Source organism: Taudactylus pleione, unplaced genomic scaffold (genome assembly GCF_031769625.1).
Source record: "Taudactylus pleione unplaced genomic scaffold, aTauple2 ptg000377l, whole genome shotgun sequence".
Lineage (NCBI taxonomy): Eukaryota > Metazoa > Chordata > Amphibia > Anura > Myobatrachidae > Taudactylus > Taudactylus pleione.
In genome coordinates this window covers 477785-495201 of record NW_028284778.1, presented here as the reverse complement: position 1 = coordinate 495201, position 17417 = coordinate 477785, and the positions used below count along the sequence as shown (strand labels likewise).

Sequence of the window (17417 nt, the reverse complement as noted above, 5' to 3'; positions counted from 1 at the left end):
ACTGTATATCATGAGATGTGTGCTGTGGGAACGAATATAAACACTTTGGGGTGTATTTACTAAAATTCGGGTGTTTAGAAGTGGAGATGTTGCCCATAGCTAGAATCTGATTTGGTTGCTATCTTCTAGATGGTGCCAGATAAATGTTAAGTAGAATCTGGTTGCTATAGGCAACATCTCCACTTCTAAAACCTGCACTTTAGTAAATGTACCCCTTTGGGCGGTATTCAATTGTATCGCCTCCCCCTACACGCCCGACAGGAGCTATTCAATTGTTGCTCCTATCGGGCGCGATCAGCTGCCGGCGCACCATTTCCGTTTGCAGCCCTAGGGGGGGTGTGAGCTGAAATGAGAGAAAAGTGACCTGTTTGGCTGCCCGAACGTCACTTTTCGCGATCGCACCCAGCACTTAGCTCGGGTGTAGCTGTTTTATACGGCTAAACCCGACCACTATGGGCACGATCAGCGTGAGAATCTGCAACAATTGAATAGCGCCCTGCGATCTCCCATCACTTTGGATGGGAGATCGGGCGCGCTATAACAATTGAATACCGCCCATTAAGTCTGTTTTGTGCCTTCTCACCCTTCACCTATGCCCATATGCTGCCAAAGAGCGTTCATCTCCCAATGCGCCATAGTGCTTGTAGTTGTCACCAGTGTGAAAGGTGTAGTTCTGTACATGCTGATTGTACTTACCCTCTGATAGGCCTGTTCTATGATCCGGTCAGTGTGATAGTGGATGTTATACAACAGACGGCTGGAGGGACAACCTGTGCTCTCTGTAATCTGACGCTCATCAAAACAAATTTTACTTTCTACTTCAGGGTCCATAGGGGGTCCACAGGGTTGACCTTGGGGTATAGGTTGGGAACCAAATCCGGGCACCACGCAGTTAAAGCTTTTAGCTCCCAGGATGCACTGGGTCCACTCTCCCTATAACCCCACCCCCAAGCCAGAGGCACCTCAGTTTAAGTTGGTGCCCGGCCGGAGTCGGGTCACCGTTAGCGCAGGGGGAGCTGATTAGCAGCCCCTAAGCTTATTTTATTTTTTTAGGGACAAAGTTTTTTCCATGGACTTTGGACTCTTCAGAGCGGCAGCGTCGGACTGTCCATAGGACGTCTAAGCTGCCGCTCCGTCACCCCGCTGGCGCTGAGACGCCAGTACAGATCTGGGGATCTCAGCGGGACCCCAGAGTCTGTACTAGCCGGACTCTGTGGGCGCCCAGGACTGCTGCCGGATCCACGGGGAGCAGGTAAGGTCGCGGATCACCGCTTGCGGTGATCCGCGCATTTCAAATGCAGTCCTGTGCCTCCGGTCTCAGGGGACAGACCGGAGGCGCCGGCAGTGGCGGCGGGCCCCCCATACCCCGTGTGTCCACTAGACCACCAGGGACTTAACGATCGGTGCAGGGAGCCGGCGTCCCGGGGGTTAATAGCCGGCCAGGGGAGGCAGCCTTCCCTGTTACAGCGGCTCCTCCCCTCAGCTCAGCGCGCCTTTCAGTATCCATAGTCTGGCGTCGCTGAGCTGCTTCCTCCGCGGGCCACGCTTCCTCTGAGGTCTCCAGCGGCCATTTTATCTCTGTGGTGCAGCAGAAATCTCTCAGGATGGCAGTGAGTCCAGTCCCCCTGCGTACCTCACCATCAGGTCAGTGTACACAGCACTGTAGCCTTCCCAGACACTGAATCTGGGCAGTTGAATGCAGTGTAATAGTGCAGTATATTATATGACATGTTTATGTATATATGTATATATCTGCATTGTATGTGACTTATGCTAGTGCTGACTGTACTTTATTCTCTCACCTGTCAGTGTATATCTATCCCTTTTCTTTATCTGCCCTAATACAGCTGTACTTAGGGTGGTTCTGAGACCTCACATTTATATACTTGTTAATATTTGTGTGGTTTGTCACATACTGTTGCGTGCTGCACGTTGCCATATTTTAGATGGAACTGTGTGTTGCATACGCTGAAAATGGGTCCCTGCAGCTAATTTTTGGCATCAGTCAGGACCAGTATAGCGCTGCTTAATATTTCCGCCAAGATTGGTCAGATATGTCTGACCAGGAGATAGAGCGTTATACTGCACCCATTTTTACTATCCTGCAAGTCATGTGCTGCAGGTGTTAGTGCGGAGGATTTGACTCATAAAGGGTTCTGTATGTGGCGTCATCTGGTGCCGGCCTCTTTCACGACCCCCTTGGGCGGTTTGTTTTCTCGGGATCCTCTCAATTGCGGATCGCCGGGCGGGCCCCATTGTTGTACCTCACTTGGGGTTACTTCACCATACTGCCCTTTTCATCTCAGGGTATCTCGCAGCTTCTTGCTCTCTTCCCCTGTGACACAGACTACCGCTCCCTGCAGGGGTTTTTCGCAGTATATGAATTCCCCCTGGTGCCACAATAGTCTGTCATTCCCCTTGCAGGGATTACCACAACAGCCACCCTGGGTGGATGTCGTTTTCTACGAAACGCTAATTTGCGTGGTTGACGCCCTGTGGTTACTTCCCAGTTGGCTCTGCCGTGAACTGGGTACTGTTCGGGGCTCTTTCCCTCTTACACGGGGGGAAGCCTATTTCAGGTATTATTATCCCTGCTTTAGGGCTGGTAGCAGGTCCATTCTGGTTAGAGTGAATGTTGACCTGCACCTGTATCATACACCCTCAGTATTGCGTGCCTTCGGGTTCCCTGTTGCTGACTAGCGGGTGGATCGCATAGCGGGACTCTGGCTGTTGCCAGATAGGAGGTGTTACAACAGTGTTTGGCCTCCTGTCCCAAATTCCCTGAGGGTCATAACGAGCCCCTCCTGGGGGGGATGGGCGTGTTACTCGTCTGATTACAGACGTTACTACGCCTCCCATTCCTGCGTGGTCGGATTCTTCGGATCCGTAGGTGGTAACTCTGCCTGAAATCAGTATACTTGCTTTCAGGAGTTGTTATCCATCCTACCATGGCTATAGCATGGTTGGTTAATACTATTGCATATTGGGTTGATGCATTTGTAACGTTTTTTCCCCTCCAACACGTCGGGGGTTCAAATGTATTTGGTCGCTCACGTAATATATGCTGTTGTCATAGGTGGAAATGCCTATATTGGATACCAGTCTCCTAACTTTCAGAGTTCCGGCTGCGACTGTATCCTCCGTAATACCCTATGGCTGCGCTCTGGGAATGCAGAGGTGCAGATACCATCTTTAGGGTTGATATTGTTTGGTCCTGACCTTGACAAGATTGTAGTAACATTGGCAGTATTACTAACGACAAGTTTACCGCTTTCAGCTATGCCCACTACAAGGCCTCAGACTAAGTCTGTTAAGTCTTTTTTGTCCTCTGGGTCAGCCTAAAGGTCTGTTTCTTCGTAGACTGTCGGCATCTACAAGGGCCGACATATCCAGTACCGAGCAGGCCTGGACTGCCAGCCGATCCTGCTTCTGAACCTACGGATATCTCTTCAGCCTGACGGGACAGGCCTACAACTGGGAGATACCGATTTTCTCAGTTCGCCCGGTATTAGTGTCAAGTTGCCGCGGCTACGTGGGTAGGAGGGTACGCCCTCTTTACAAGGGCCTTACAGATCCAGAAAGCTATGCAGTTGTTGCGGTAAGCGGAGCTAATTAGGCCATCCCCACTATCTCAGTGAGGGACTGGTTGTTCTGCTTTCTTTCTGGTGCGGTGGCTGAATGGTCCTCTTTGGCCTATTCTCTGTCTCAATTCCCTGAACCAGTTCCTAAAGCTACCTGGGCTCAGGAGGAAATCCCTATGCTCCATCATACGATGTTTGGAACCTGGGGACTTTATGGTATCACTGGATATACAGGACGCGTGCCTACGGGTACTTACAGAGACCTTTCCTCAGCATGGGCTGAGGTTTGCTGTATCACAGCAACACTTACAATTTTTCGGGCTCTGCCTGTTGGGACTGTCCTCAGCCCCACAGGGGTTTACCAGCGTTTTGGATTTTCTGACAGTTCTTCTGTTCAGTATATCCCAATGCTCCTGTACCTGGACGGCCTCCTGCTCTTAGCGGGATCACCGGGGTACTTTACGGCCAGGTCAGGATGACTGTGGCTTCTTCAGGGTGCAGACGTTTAATCAACGGGGAAAAAGTCCTCCCTGCATCCCTCTCTGGGTATTCTTCATCTAGGATCCCTGCTGGATTCTCAGAATCTGAGAATTCTTCTGGCGTAAGACGGAATCTCCTCTCTTCCATTAGGAGTACATGGTTGTCTGCGCAGTCGACAGATGTCTTTACACTCTGGGATGCATGGTGGAATGGGCTCAGTTCCATTCCAGGCCTTTCCATAATTGGCTCATCTCCAGATGGAATGAGTTTTTTCTGTCGGATAACTGTTCAAACGATGATGCTCTCTCCGGAGGCAAGTCGGTCCCTGTCCGGGTGGCTATGGCCATCTCGTCCAGGGTTTTCTTTGCTATGGACAGTGTCTGGATCGAATCCTTTTCAGTGCAGTTGGACGTCTGTCGATTCCACCCTGTCAATTAACTTACTCTGGCATAACTCTTGTTTCCCGGTGAACCTGAAAAGGTTCAGTCCGACAGGGTCAGGACAGTGGCTTCCTTTTTAGCAACACTGTTCGTTGGGTGGCAATGACAGGTATGTCACATATTCGGACATAGTCCGAGGGTCTCCTCCCGACCATCTCGGCAGCGTTCATTTCAGGAGCTCTCCATTGGGAAGCGGGAGTCCTCAGCCGTCACGACGTGCATCCCGGGGACTAGTCTCTTCCCCAAGAGAGGTTTCATCTCCTGGTGAGCAGGGGGGGCCCCCCTGAGGTGACCCTCATGGCCTTCTGACTTTATCACACTATGGTGTTACAGTTCAGCTTTGGGGATTCTGAAGCAACCTTCAGCGACTCTTTGTCGGTGAAGTGGTCCTTCCACTTTGTGTACCTGTGTTCTCCGGTCTCCCTTCTTCCTCAAGGTCTTTGGAAGTGTTTTCAATCGAGACGGAGATGCTTTCCTGCTGGTGGCTCCTGATTGCCCCAGATGTCAGGGGTACTTGGATCTTCGGAGTCTCTACATCGATACTCCATCCCTGATGCTTCACTGCCCGGACCTGTTGTCTCAGGGTCTTTGGTTTTGCCTTGGACCTGGGTCGTTTGTCTTTGACTGTGTCCTTACAGTGGTCTTACGGCTTCCCTGGCTTTGTCATCGTTGGAATGATTAGAGCACATGGATCAGCTTTTGCTGGGACCTACCACAAACTGTGGCAGCCATAAATCTTATGGTATTGTACCTGTCGATACAATCCTCCGGTGTCCAGGATTTCCAGATATTCTGGCATTCCTTCCGGCTGGCTTGGGTTTCACACTTGGCCTGGTCTTCCTGACAGTGCGGATCTCTACACTGTCAGTATGGTTAAGATATGGAATTGCTCCACTCTGGTATCCAGTTCATCCTTTGGAGTGTTTTCTTGATTATGCCTCCATTTGTCCTCCCTAGGGACTCCTGGGGAGTAAGTAGTGGTTCTTCGTTACCTCCGGGGACAGTCAATGGAACCGCTGGTTGTGATAGCCATTACATGGTCTATTGCTTAGGCTCTCTCTTTCTCTCAGGGTGTTTATATCAACCAGGAGAGTGTCTGAATTGGGAGCGTTCTCATGTGGCTCCCTCTTCTGGAGGGCATCATGTCAGGGTGGGAGTTGCTCTCGCCCTGTGTTGCTTCTTAGTGGTTTTCAGGTTCCATATTGTTCTGGAACTTATGGTACGGCCATTCTGTCCCCAGTCCTCTCGGCTGGTGTGGCCTCATTGACTGTGGTCTGGCCTCTTTGGATTTTTGTGATCCGTTCAGGTTCCTTACGGAAATCGGACTCCTTATTGGTGGTCTGAGATTTCTGGTTTTCACAGGAAAGGATGGCCGGCCTATAACCAAATGTTGGCTGGATGGCCTCGTAGGTCTTCCTCAGGGGCCTACCCATGGGTAGGCCTTCCTGTTGTTGATGCTTGTTTTTTCTCGGGCCATGTGTGCGGCTCGCTGTGGCGCCTCGGCTGTTTTACCTTACTAGGTGGCCACGTGGTCTTCTGTCCACACCTTTTTAAGGTTCTAGGCATTGGTTTCCTTTGCCTCTCAGGATGCTTCCTTTTTGGCGACGGATTCTCCTCTCAGCACAGGAGCGTCCCCACCCTTGGTTGAACTGCTTTGGGACATCCCCAAGGTCAACCCTGTGGACCCCCTATGGACCCTGAAGTAGAAAACAAGAGATATGGTAAGAACTTACCTTTGTTATCTCTGTTTCTACGAAGTCCATAGGGTCCACAGGGCGCCCGCCCTGACGCACCTGGCTTCATATGGGCTGTGTGGCTGGTCACCGGTTTTCCGTCTCCCATTTCGGTGAGTATGGTTATTGAGTGTTCCAGTTTTCTCTCTCTTTTTCTCTCCTCCTCCGGCCTTTGGCTACTTACAAACTGAGGTGCCTCTGGCTTGGGGGTGGGGTTATAGGGAGAGTGGACCCAGTGCATCCTGGGAGCTAAAAGCTTTAACTGCGTGGTGCCCGGATTTGGTTCCCAACCTATACCCCAAGGTCAACCCTGTGGACCCTATGGACTTCGTAGAAACAGAGATAACAAAGGTAAGTTCTTACCATATCTCTTGTTTTTTACATGATCTCTGGGTTCTTTTTAATCCGGTGCGTTTCTCTGAGACATGGGGCTAGATTGACCACAGCTGTGTCCTTATTCACCTATCGTATTTCTGTCACAGCGGGGGATGCACGACACATCTTTTACGTCAAACTGACTCGCTTGCCCGTGTAATGTCCGTTTTCAAACAGCAGATGGCGTCTTTTCTAAACTTCTGCCCCACCCTTAAACAGTCTCTATCAAACCATTGATGCCTCAGCCATTCTCTGTCCGCACAGTGTTTAAGCTGTGTACTGCATGGGGCACTAATGTCCCCCCATCTCCCGTCCTCTCATTGTGATACAGCTTCTTAGCTAAAGATTTACCCTCAAATATTTTTACTGTTGTAAATACTTTTAAAAAAAATATATATTTTTATTGAAACACCATGACAGTGAGGGAAACAAAACCCTTCATGGGTCCAGCCTAACTGGAGGATCCCCCAATGTCTGAAGACAGTGCTATTCAGTAAATATCAGTGACTCGTAAATTCTATACCTCTGTACGTACTGGGGTCAGAGTTTCAATATAACTTTCCCAAATTTGGAAAATGTAGCTACGCGAGCTTCTTTCTCTATAGTAGTCTCAATCCAGTCCATGTTAAATACATGGAAAAGTTTTTCTTTAAAAAGTCACAATGTTGGTGGAGAAGTTTCCTGCTTCTTGAAAAAGCCGTGCACCACGGGGAAACGCGTCAAAGCCCCAGGTGTTATCCAGCCCGGAGCACCTCCTTTGTACCCGCTCTATAGCAAGAGCGTCTGACTACTTAGTTTGCTGGAGCAAGCTTACACAGCCTGACGGAGACCCTGCTTGTGGAGGCCCGGTGTGGCCCACGACTCACACGGGAAACCGGCGTTCAGCTTGGAGCGATCGCCCTCAGTTGGCTCCCCTTGTCCTTCACCTACGGCCCGGCCCGTTACTGCGACCAGCAGATGCTGGAACCATTATACAAACACCTCAGACCGGAGTCTGATTAAGAGGACTGTATTGCAGTGAGTACTAGGGGATTTCTCCTATGTGCTGGTAATTTATTCTACCAACATTAAAGGATTATTATTCCAGCTCATCTGTGACACAATATTCTCACACTTGTGGAAGACTCATTTAAACCGTATATTTGCTTGGATACAAGAGACTTTACATTTATTTTCTATTTGAGATGGTTACTTTTACTTTGTATCTCTGCAACAGCAATATTGAGTTTGCAATTTACATATGCTGTACGGTATCAGTTAGCTATTAGTCTATATGCTCTTAAATTTATTGATTTTACTGATTGCTATGTGTCTATGTTCATCTACTCCTGGGAGCTTATAGCCTGTGTATTATCTAATAAATGTACTTTCATTTAATCTTTCGTTGTTACAGTGTTCATGGTGTATTAGCGCCTTTGCAGTATATCCCTGTTTTAAGTTTCGATCCATGTCTGAAGTATAGCCTTATGGGCCACCGTACTAATGATAAGTAGAAGCCTTCTGCAACCCTTCGCCACTCGCTGACCTTCCAGAAGTATTGTAATTATACTTTTAAAAATGAAAGACTTCCTATCACACACTGATTGTTCACTATAATTCAAACATGTTTTATCATTTGGTTTGTACTTATAGCGTTGAAATAATATAATTTGTATTGTTTGTATATTGATCTAAATGACAGCTATTACATATTACATGCACTTTCATGTATTACAGCTTTTTATTGTTAAAGCACTTTTATTAGCCAAACACTAAATAAATACTTGATCTATTGCAGTCTAGTCTTACTTAAAAAATTAAATAAACATATATATATATATATATATATATATATATCTTGCGCTATAATAATACGATGCTGCACCTTACAGTAGATTCCCTGTTAGTAAGAATCAAAAACAAAACATACAAAAATTCTTCAAGGGCGCAATTTAGTAAAAAAAACCTTATAAGGGTCAATATTGAAGGAAACCTTATCAGTCCGGGCGAATTTACGCCAATGTTCATAGCAAATAGAGCCAGAGTCCTTTATATAACTCCTGTAGCGAACTTGATATTTTTTATTTCCGGATTCTTTATTCGTTTTCATGTTAATACTGGATTGTTCCAAATAATATTAAAAAAGACCCTATTACCAAAGAAAACATCCAAAAGGCCAATCATTAGAAATATTTTCTTTTTAAATTTTCTTTTTATTAAAAAATATATATAAATGCTAATTAGCACATAATTTTCACATAATAAAAAAATTCCTTACATCAGTTTCATTCAACATTCCATTGTCATAGATTGGGGGCAAGACGGCTGTATCCCGGGGTATTAGATTTTGGTTAAAAGATCCATGTGTCAACGGGGAGGCCATAAAGAAATAGTCTAAATTTGCAAAGAGCATGCACCAAGACAGGAAACAGACGCAAAGGGAACGCTACCCATTACATACCGGAATTGATATCCCAATTGGTACTTGTGAATTCTATGATGGTGGTATAGACAGAGTCTTGTAAATGTTTAATGTGTGAGGACACGCATGATTTAGCGGGGAGGTATGTAGTACCCCTTATCCAGGGAGTACCACTTCTGAATACCCTGTAGGCTAAGATGCCTTGTTTAGTAAGTAGGTGCTGAATGTCATTATAAAGTATGTATATGTTTAATGTATATATGAATAGATGTTATCATAAGGCTATGCCATATATTGGATTTATGCCCAGGACTGGTAGTGACCTGCCCCACTCTGTGGCAGAGACTGTAACCTGTTTCTCCCCTCCCGGAGTATGGCCTTTCCCACCTGACCTAAAACTGTTAATGGTGGGCACGCAGCAGGGACTCTTCCTCCAGCTCTTGAGAGGAGCCCTGCATGTTACTGATAAAATGGCCAACTGCCGCTTAAACAGTGGCTGCAGCACGCGACCTCGGCGGGAGAGAAGCCGGTGCGTGCAAGAGGATCCGGGCGGAGTTAATAAGAGGGACTACCAGAGAGATGGTGTTCCTGAGGCGCTGTGGCGGAGAATGGAGCGGTGACTGAGAGCTTACCTGTGGAGATTGCGGAGAGCCAGCCGGAGGAGCTGGCAGCTTGACTGACGGCAGCTGCTGGAGGCGGAGCCGGCCCGGAGGAGAGCCGAGCCAGCCCTTCATTGTCCAGGGGCAGTGGTCAAGTCGGAGAGGCAGTCTGGGGAAGGACGGAGCTGACTGAAGGAGGCAAGTAAGGGGCGGCGGACAAATAAGGAGGCTGGGACCTGAACGGAGGAGCTGACTGAAGGGGCTGTGATTGTCTGGAGAATCAACTCCCATCTCCATATGATCCGCTTCAGGAGAGGTCTGTAAGCGCACCCAGCACAGCCTTTCGGTATCACATCTTTATCCAGCTGGCCAACAAATAGTTACTGCCTTATTACCTACGGTAGTGAGCCTCCTCTCCACTACACTACTGCAGTACATATAAGTGTAGCCAGTATAGTTATATCTCCCACACTGAAGTTGAAGTGTAATCCTCATCAGTTATTTTATAATAAGAGATTGACTTTAGCTGTTCTCAGCAGCCTGTGTGCTAGTCTAATAACTAACAACTGATCAAGGCACTGTCAGACGCACCTAGTAAAGTGAAGGGTTCAACACTCTGACTTATCGATTCTACATTCACTGCATCTGTACAGCCCTATTGTGTGCAGCCTAGTAGAAATATCCAGAATCAGTGACTTCATTGCTATTACTGGAACAATCCCTATGCCATTTCAATCAATTTGGAAAATTTTATATTTAACTTAACGGTTCAGGGAGAAAAGAAAGTAAAGTGTGCATAATCAGCAGTGTAGCCTGGAAAAAGAAAATAGCGCACATTAACAGAGCTCAGGATTACAAAAGTTACAGTCGCGCACCACTGTTAAAGAAACATCTGGCCAGCAACTGTTATATTGTAATTACTTAAATAGTTAAAGTTTGCCATTTAGGATTGTAGAACATATATATCGTGCAAAGGTCATAAAGTTTGTACCATATACTATTTTCTTGCTATGTGTTTTAAACTCATTCAATTTTGCAGGCATACAGACAGGGAAAGAAGGTGGTTCCCGTATAATAAAACTTAATCGGGTCACGTGTGTTTTCTGTGTGAACTCTGAAATTGTAATGTACCCTTTAATGTATCTGTATAAAACAAAGTGTTAAATCAACTGTTTCCTCTATCTGAGGTTTCTTGTTACTGCCAATAAAATATGGCATTGAGTACCAATTGGTCTGATATTGCTAGAATCATGGGATAAATTACCTATCCCGGTCTCGGGTAACTTTCCAAAGAACTTCCTCAAAGAGAACACTTTAGTGGGGTGTTACATTTTCATTAGCGAATCTGGTCAGTTCCTGGCTGCCGTTGATATTCTCTAGTTCCTGATTCTAGTGAGCTCGTTATGCAGTTGCTGTACCGTGTAGTTTCTAGTCTCCTTGTCTGTTCCTGTGTCCTGGTATCCTGCCAATTGTATACCTGCATCCTTGAACCCTACCTCAGTCCTGTGTGTAGTCTCTGCCAGTCCTGAGTCTGCCTTGTATCCATGTCCTGTGTCCATCCCAACTCTGTGTCTGTGCCTTGCCAAGACCCTCCAGCTTACCTTCCATGTCACCTATGGTCTGTGTTCATTCCCAGCTAGTTCATGTGGATTAATTCTGCCTATGCAATCATATCAAGTACTGGTTCTGCTACAATTCCAGCCAGAATCCTGAATAGCTGTTACTGTTCCTAATTCAGCATTGTCCTGTCTAACTGGCCCTGCTACAACTCCAGCCTGCATCCTGAGTTATTGGCCCTGCTACAACTCCAGCCTGCATCCTGAGTTATTGGCCCTGCTACAACTCCAGCCTGAATACTGTGTAGCTGGCCCTGCTACAACCCAGTCCGGATCCTGCATAGCTGGTTCTGTTATACTCCAGCCAGAATCCAGAGTAGCTGGCACTACCATGTTCGTATCCTGCATTACTGGTTCTGTGCACATCCAGCCTGTCTGTGGTTGTTTATTGCAGCAAAGTATATTCACCCCAGCTGTGCCTGTGATTACAAGTCTGCAGCTAACTATTTCCTGTTTACCTGGATCTATACTCAAGTCACAGCTTTGCCTCTTTGTTACATGGCCTGTTATTACAGACTGCAGCTTGGTCAGTCAGCTCATCTAGTAAGTCTCCCTGCAGTTGGATGTCATACTGTCAGCACTTTGCCTTGCTTCAGATTCCAGTACACACCAGCACCTGTTTGTTCCTACAATTAATGGAGCGTACACACGGTCAGATTTGTCAGACTTGTCAGATTTGTCAGATGAACGACTGAACGATTAAACGATTTGGACGATTTGACCAAAGTTTTGAACGATTTGAACGATTTTTAACTGCATTAAAATGAATGGAATCGTCCAAGTCTGACTGCAAACCCATCAGATGTCAGATATCGTTATCTGACAAACGGGAACGCGCATCGTTGATCGTCCATCGTTCAGGCATGTCAGATATGAACGATTTTTCATCAGATATGAACGACTGAACGATTTTTAAATCGTTATCGTCCATATCTGAAGAAAAAATCTGATTGTGTGTATGCACCATAACTATTACCTTGCTGTGATTCCAGTACATACTCAGCTCCAGATACTTCTTACATGTAACTCTTGCTTTGCCCGATGCTATACTCCAGGTTAATTATCTTGTGGATCCCAGTCTATTTGGATCTTATTCATCCCTAACAGTGCATCCGCCAGGAGTGAGTCGGGAAAGGCCGGGCACAGGCATCTATCCAGGTATTCCCGCATTCTTATGGTGCTGCACATAATAGGGAGATGAGTCAGAGGTGGGAGTAGTTGCAGTCTTTTGGCGCAGCAGATAATACGTCTTTATAGTAATGCCATGGCAGATAGGTGTCTTATTGAGGCAAAGACGTGCAATCTGCGCACCACCGGGCTTGTCCATTGCACCTGCCGATGGTAGGCACAGAATGTCATACTGACCATGGAGGCCGGTGTCAGTGCAACTGTATGGTTAGCTGCAGTCATTGTCACTGACATGCCCGCGACTAGTAGCCAACACCACCCCACCCCCAGAAACGCCCTGCAAAAGTGCATAGATCTCCATTGGCCAGCTTCGGAAAATCCAGCCCTCCTCCTTCCAGCTGGCGTTATTGGGTATGCGCTCAGGGGGAGGGACGTGACAGTACAGCACAGAGAACCCCAGCGCCAGCCCTGGGAGAGAGATTTTTCAACGATGACAAAGTTTCCTGGTATCTAGTTACTTATAAGAGATACATAGGTGATCTATTCATCTTATGGGATCTGTGGGATGTTTTTAGTAAACAATGCTTAGTGTTAATGATTAAGTTCACGTGGGAAACAAGTATAGATACCATTGATTAATCTGACGTAACCATATCTATCAATGTAGGTTGTCTGACTACATCAATTTTTTTTACATTTATATATAAATACACAAACACTTCTGCCAAGACTTGTAGTATTTCAATATGCCTAGGTGCTCAAATGTGTGTAAATAAATATATATATATATATACACTGAGTCATGGAATAGTAGTATGTAAGGGTAATGGTAGGTGGTGTCACCATACTATGAGGTCTTGGAAATGCCCAGGTCAGTTGAAATCTGACATCTCGTGAGTCAGTATGAACACCGGCTAGGCTGCTCATGGCATGGCAACATGAATTATCGGAGTTCGAATGGGGCATGATAGTGGGTGCCGACGAATGGGACATTCCATTTCCAAAGTTGTGCGGACTTTCAAAATTCTTCGATATATGGTGTCACATGTGTACCGGGCATACCACATAGAAGGCATTACCATCTACCGCGGACAGCGCACTGGCCGACCACAGGTACTTAATGATCATGACCATCGGAGTCTGGCCAGTTTTGTCCATGGTAACAGACAAGCAACACATCCACACTCAATGCAGGAGGTACCAGACACATATCCAGCTGGTCAGTGCAGCGTTCTTTAGCTGCCTTAGGATATGGGAGCAGAAGACCCACCAGAGTGCCCCTGTAATACTACAACACTGAACACAGGGCCTTACCTGGGCTCATGACATCGCTAATTGGACCTTGGAGGACTGACGTGTGGTGTGGTCCGATGAGTCACGGTTTCAGTTGTTTTGGATTACAGTGGGGTTCATGGACCTCAAGTATCAACAAGGCACCGTGCACGCTGGTGTGGTGTGTTCACGTGGCATAGGTTTGAGTCCGCTGGTGCGCCTGAGCACGTCCTAGGGTCTGATTCAGCAGATAACACTAATGCGATTGCTGGTGCAATTTTGCACGGAACGCAGCTGTGAAAATATTCTGCCTGACAAAGCACAGCCTGCTGCTGCCTTCTCATATCCGCCCAATGTCACACTCCTGCGTAAGCATCGGTACCATCGACTCACAGCAAGCGGTCACGCAGCATGCACGGCAAGTCTGACCTGTCGCAAACACTGCAACTCTCACACGCAGAGAGCTCTAAAGCAGCGCAAGCGAATGCAATGTCTAATTTATGCACGCCCATGTAACTGCGTTTATATGGTCCCGACACGCCTGCATTTCTCTAAACGTTCCCCGTTACCTCCCCCAAATGCTGACCACATGACAATCACTTTGCGAATGGATTCTCGGAGCTATGTAATTGCAAAGCTATTGCAACCCGTGCGCAGTGCGACTTACAGGCATGCACAATGGCAAATTGCCCTATCTGTGTAAATATGGACATTGCGTCCATTGCTGAATCAGGCCCATTGACCGGTAACTGCTACTGTACGTTGCTTTGCTTGATGCCAATTTGCAGCCCTTCATAGACTTCATGTACCCCCACAATGATGGAATATCCCAGCAGGATAATGCACCGTTTCCTCTGTCCTAAGTTGTCCAGAATTGGTTCTGGAGAGTTCCAACGAATGGTGTGGCCACAACGTTCTACCCACATGAACCCAATCCAGCATTTATACAAATATCAGGGAGCTGTGGGAAGCTATCCAGACTGAATGGGTCAACATCTTTCCAGAGGTCTTCTGGGGGCACTTTTGGAGTTTTCATTTTCAGTCAAAATATAAGGTCCGGGGCTTATGGAAATTTTCATATGTGCAAAAATGTTTCTGACTCCTATGTTAAAACCAATCATCCGAATCAACATCTGTCACCGCAGGGATTAATTTTAATAGGTACCTAAAGTTTCAAGCAGAAATTTTAATTAAAATTTTCTGTGAAAATTTAAGGTCCGGGGCTTAGTGAATTTCCAGGTGCTGCAAAAACATTTTAACCTTCAAATGTAAAAAAAACAAACAAAAAAATTTATTTTGGATAACACCTAAAATTTAAAGCCAAATTTCAGGTGATGCAAAACATTTTCATCTCCCAAAATAAACCCAGGACCCAGAATTAATTTCTGTCACCGCAGTGATACATTTTGGATAGGTACCTAAAGGTATAAGGCAGTAATTGGGGCACTTATGTATACATATATAGAGTAAGCTAAACCCTAGCACTTTACTGGGTACGTGATACAAGTTTTTTTTTTCCCCATTCGAGCAGTTCATTTAGGATTGAATTATATTCCATGTTTCAGTTATTCAGAAGAGTATATATATATATATATATATATATATATATATAATTAACATATATATTTAATTGAAGTAACACTAGAATGCAATACAAGGATCAAATATTTAGTGTTTGGCTAATAAATGTGCTTTAAAAATAAAAAGCTGCAATATATGAAAACACATGTAATAAGTAATTGCTGTAATTAAGATCAATATACATACAAATATTATTTCAATGGTATAAGTACCAACCAAGTGATAAAACATGTTTGCATTATAGTGAACAATCAGTGTGTGATAACAAATCTTTCAGTTTTAAAATTATATTTACAACAGTAACAATATTTGAGGGCAAATCTTTATCTAAGAAGCTGTATCACAATGAGAGGACGGGAGATGGGGGATGGGGCACATATGTAACACAAAAGCAGTAATATATTTATTATAGAAATACAGTCAGTGTAATCACGTTCTATAGGTTTCGATGTGGTTTTGACAGAAATGTAAAACAAAAAAAAATGAAATGCATAGTAGGGTTTTTTCATTTAATATTACGCCCTGAAAACTATCGCAGTGGGTGAGGCGCTATGGCGAGTGTTGGTTGGGGAGAAATCTGAAACCTGACAGGTGAACAGTCACATGGATGTGACCATGCCGTGGACATCAGTAAACGTTGTGAGACAGTCTCTATGTCATGAAGAAGGTGCGGTGGGCACTGTAGAACCAATGATACATTTGTGGCACTAGTACTGTAGTCATGGTTTATTAACCGTTTTTGTGAGTGGTTTTATATAACTTTGCCAAATATGTCACAGTACCAAGGACATGGAGGAAGACTGTGCAATCAGGAAATCACTGTTTGGTTGCATCTGACGGCCATCAATGTGCGTGATGTGCGCCTATCCAATGTAGCTGTCACTAAGCATGGTGTGTCAGGGTACAGGTCATGAAGCGGTCTGTAGTGTGTAGCACAGTAGAGAGAGAGGATACATTTTTCCACGGGTGCTGTTGCTTTTTAATGTTAATTGGTGAATATCGTACTATACACAAATAAGTCATAACCCTGCAGCATGACATTTTCATTTTCTGTTTCTTTGTTTTTTTGTGTGGATTTGAGACATCAATGGTTTGATAGAGGCTGTTTAGGGGAGTATCAGAAGTTTCTAAAAGACGCCATCTGCTGTTTGAAAACGGACATTACATGGTCAAGCGAGTCAGTTTGTAGTAAAAGATGTGCCGTGCATCCTCCGCTATGTGGCAGGAATACCATAGAATAAGGACACAGATGTGGTCAATCTAGCCCCATATCTCATAGAAATCCACCTGTTTAACAAGAACCCAGAGATCCTGTAAAAAGTAAAATGTCTTTTGATGAGCTTCAGATTACAGAGAGCACATGTTGTCCCTCCAGCTGTCTGTTGTATAACATCCACTATCACACTGGCCGGATCATAGAACAGGCCTATCAGAGGGTAAGTACAATCACCATGTACAGAATTACACCTTTCACTACAGCACTATGGCACATTGGGAGATGAACGCTCTCAAAGGTGAAGGGTGAGGAGGGCCAAAACAGACTCAAAGGGGTATATTTACTATAGTGAGAGTTTATAGAAGTGGAGATGTTGCCCATAGCAACCAATCAGATTCTAGATATCTTCTAGAACGTGCTAGTTAAATGTTAAGTAGAATCTTGTGGTCTACTTACATCACTCACCTCATATACAGGTGGGTCCTCATACATCTAGCCTCTTTGTGCATTAAACAGCCCTACCAGTCGCGCCATGCCGTGGAGTGACACTGTAGCGCCAAGAGTCTTTTCGTGCATCTTTTCACCTTCAAATGTGTCTGATTCGCACAGCAATGTGATAGCACAAGCAGCTTCTGCTGATTAAAATGATATGCAGCATGCCTATGTTCTGTGAGTGAGTGCGGGTGTATCTGCATGCGAAATGCTAAGTTACAGTGTCAGCGACTGTAACAGTGTAACGTAGGGCTTCGCATGCAGATACACCCGCAGTCACACACAGAACATAGGCATGCTGCATATCATTTTAATCAGCAGAAGCTACTTGTGCTATATATTCCCATCTTTTTTCACATAATTTTAAGGTAAAAAGACGCACGAAGAGATGCTCAGCTTTACGTGTGGTGAGACTTGTAGTGCATGGAGGATACACGTATGTGGACATATCTAGTTCAGCCTTTGCTTTGAATTAGTGATTTTTTTTTTGTGTTTCTCGAAAA

The 17417-nt window shown here is 45.5% G+C and overlaps 1 protein-coding gene across 1 annotated transcript in view; it reads right to left on the bottom strand.

Moving 5' to 3' along the window:
- LOC148507970 (uncharacterized) overlaps positions 1-17417 on the bottom strand; it is a 112157-nt gene that overhangs the window by 85846 nt on the left and 8894 nt on the right. The gene's annotated exons all lie outside the window — the stretch shown is intronic.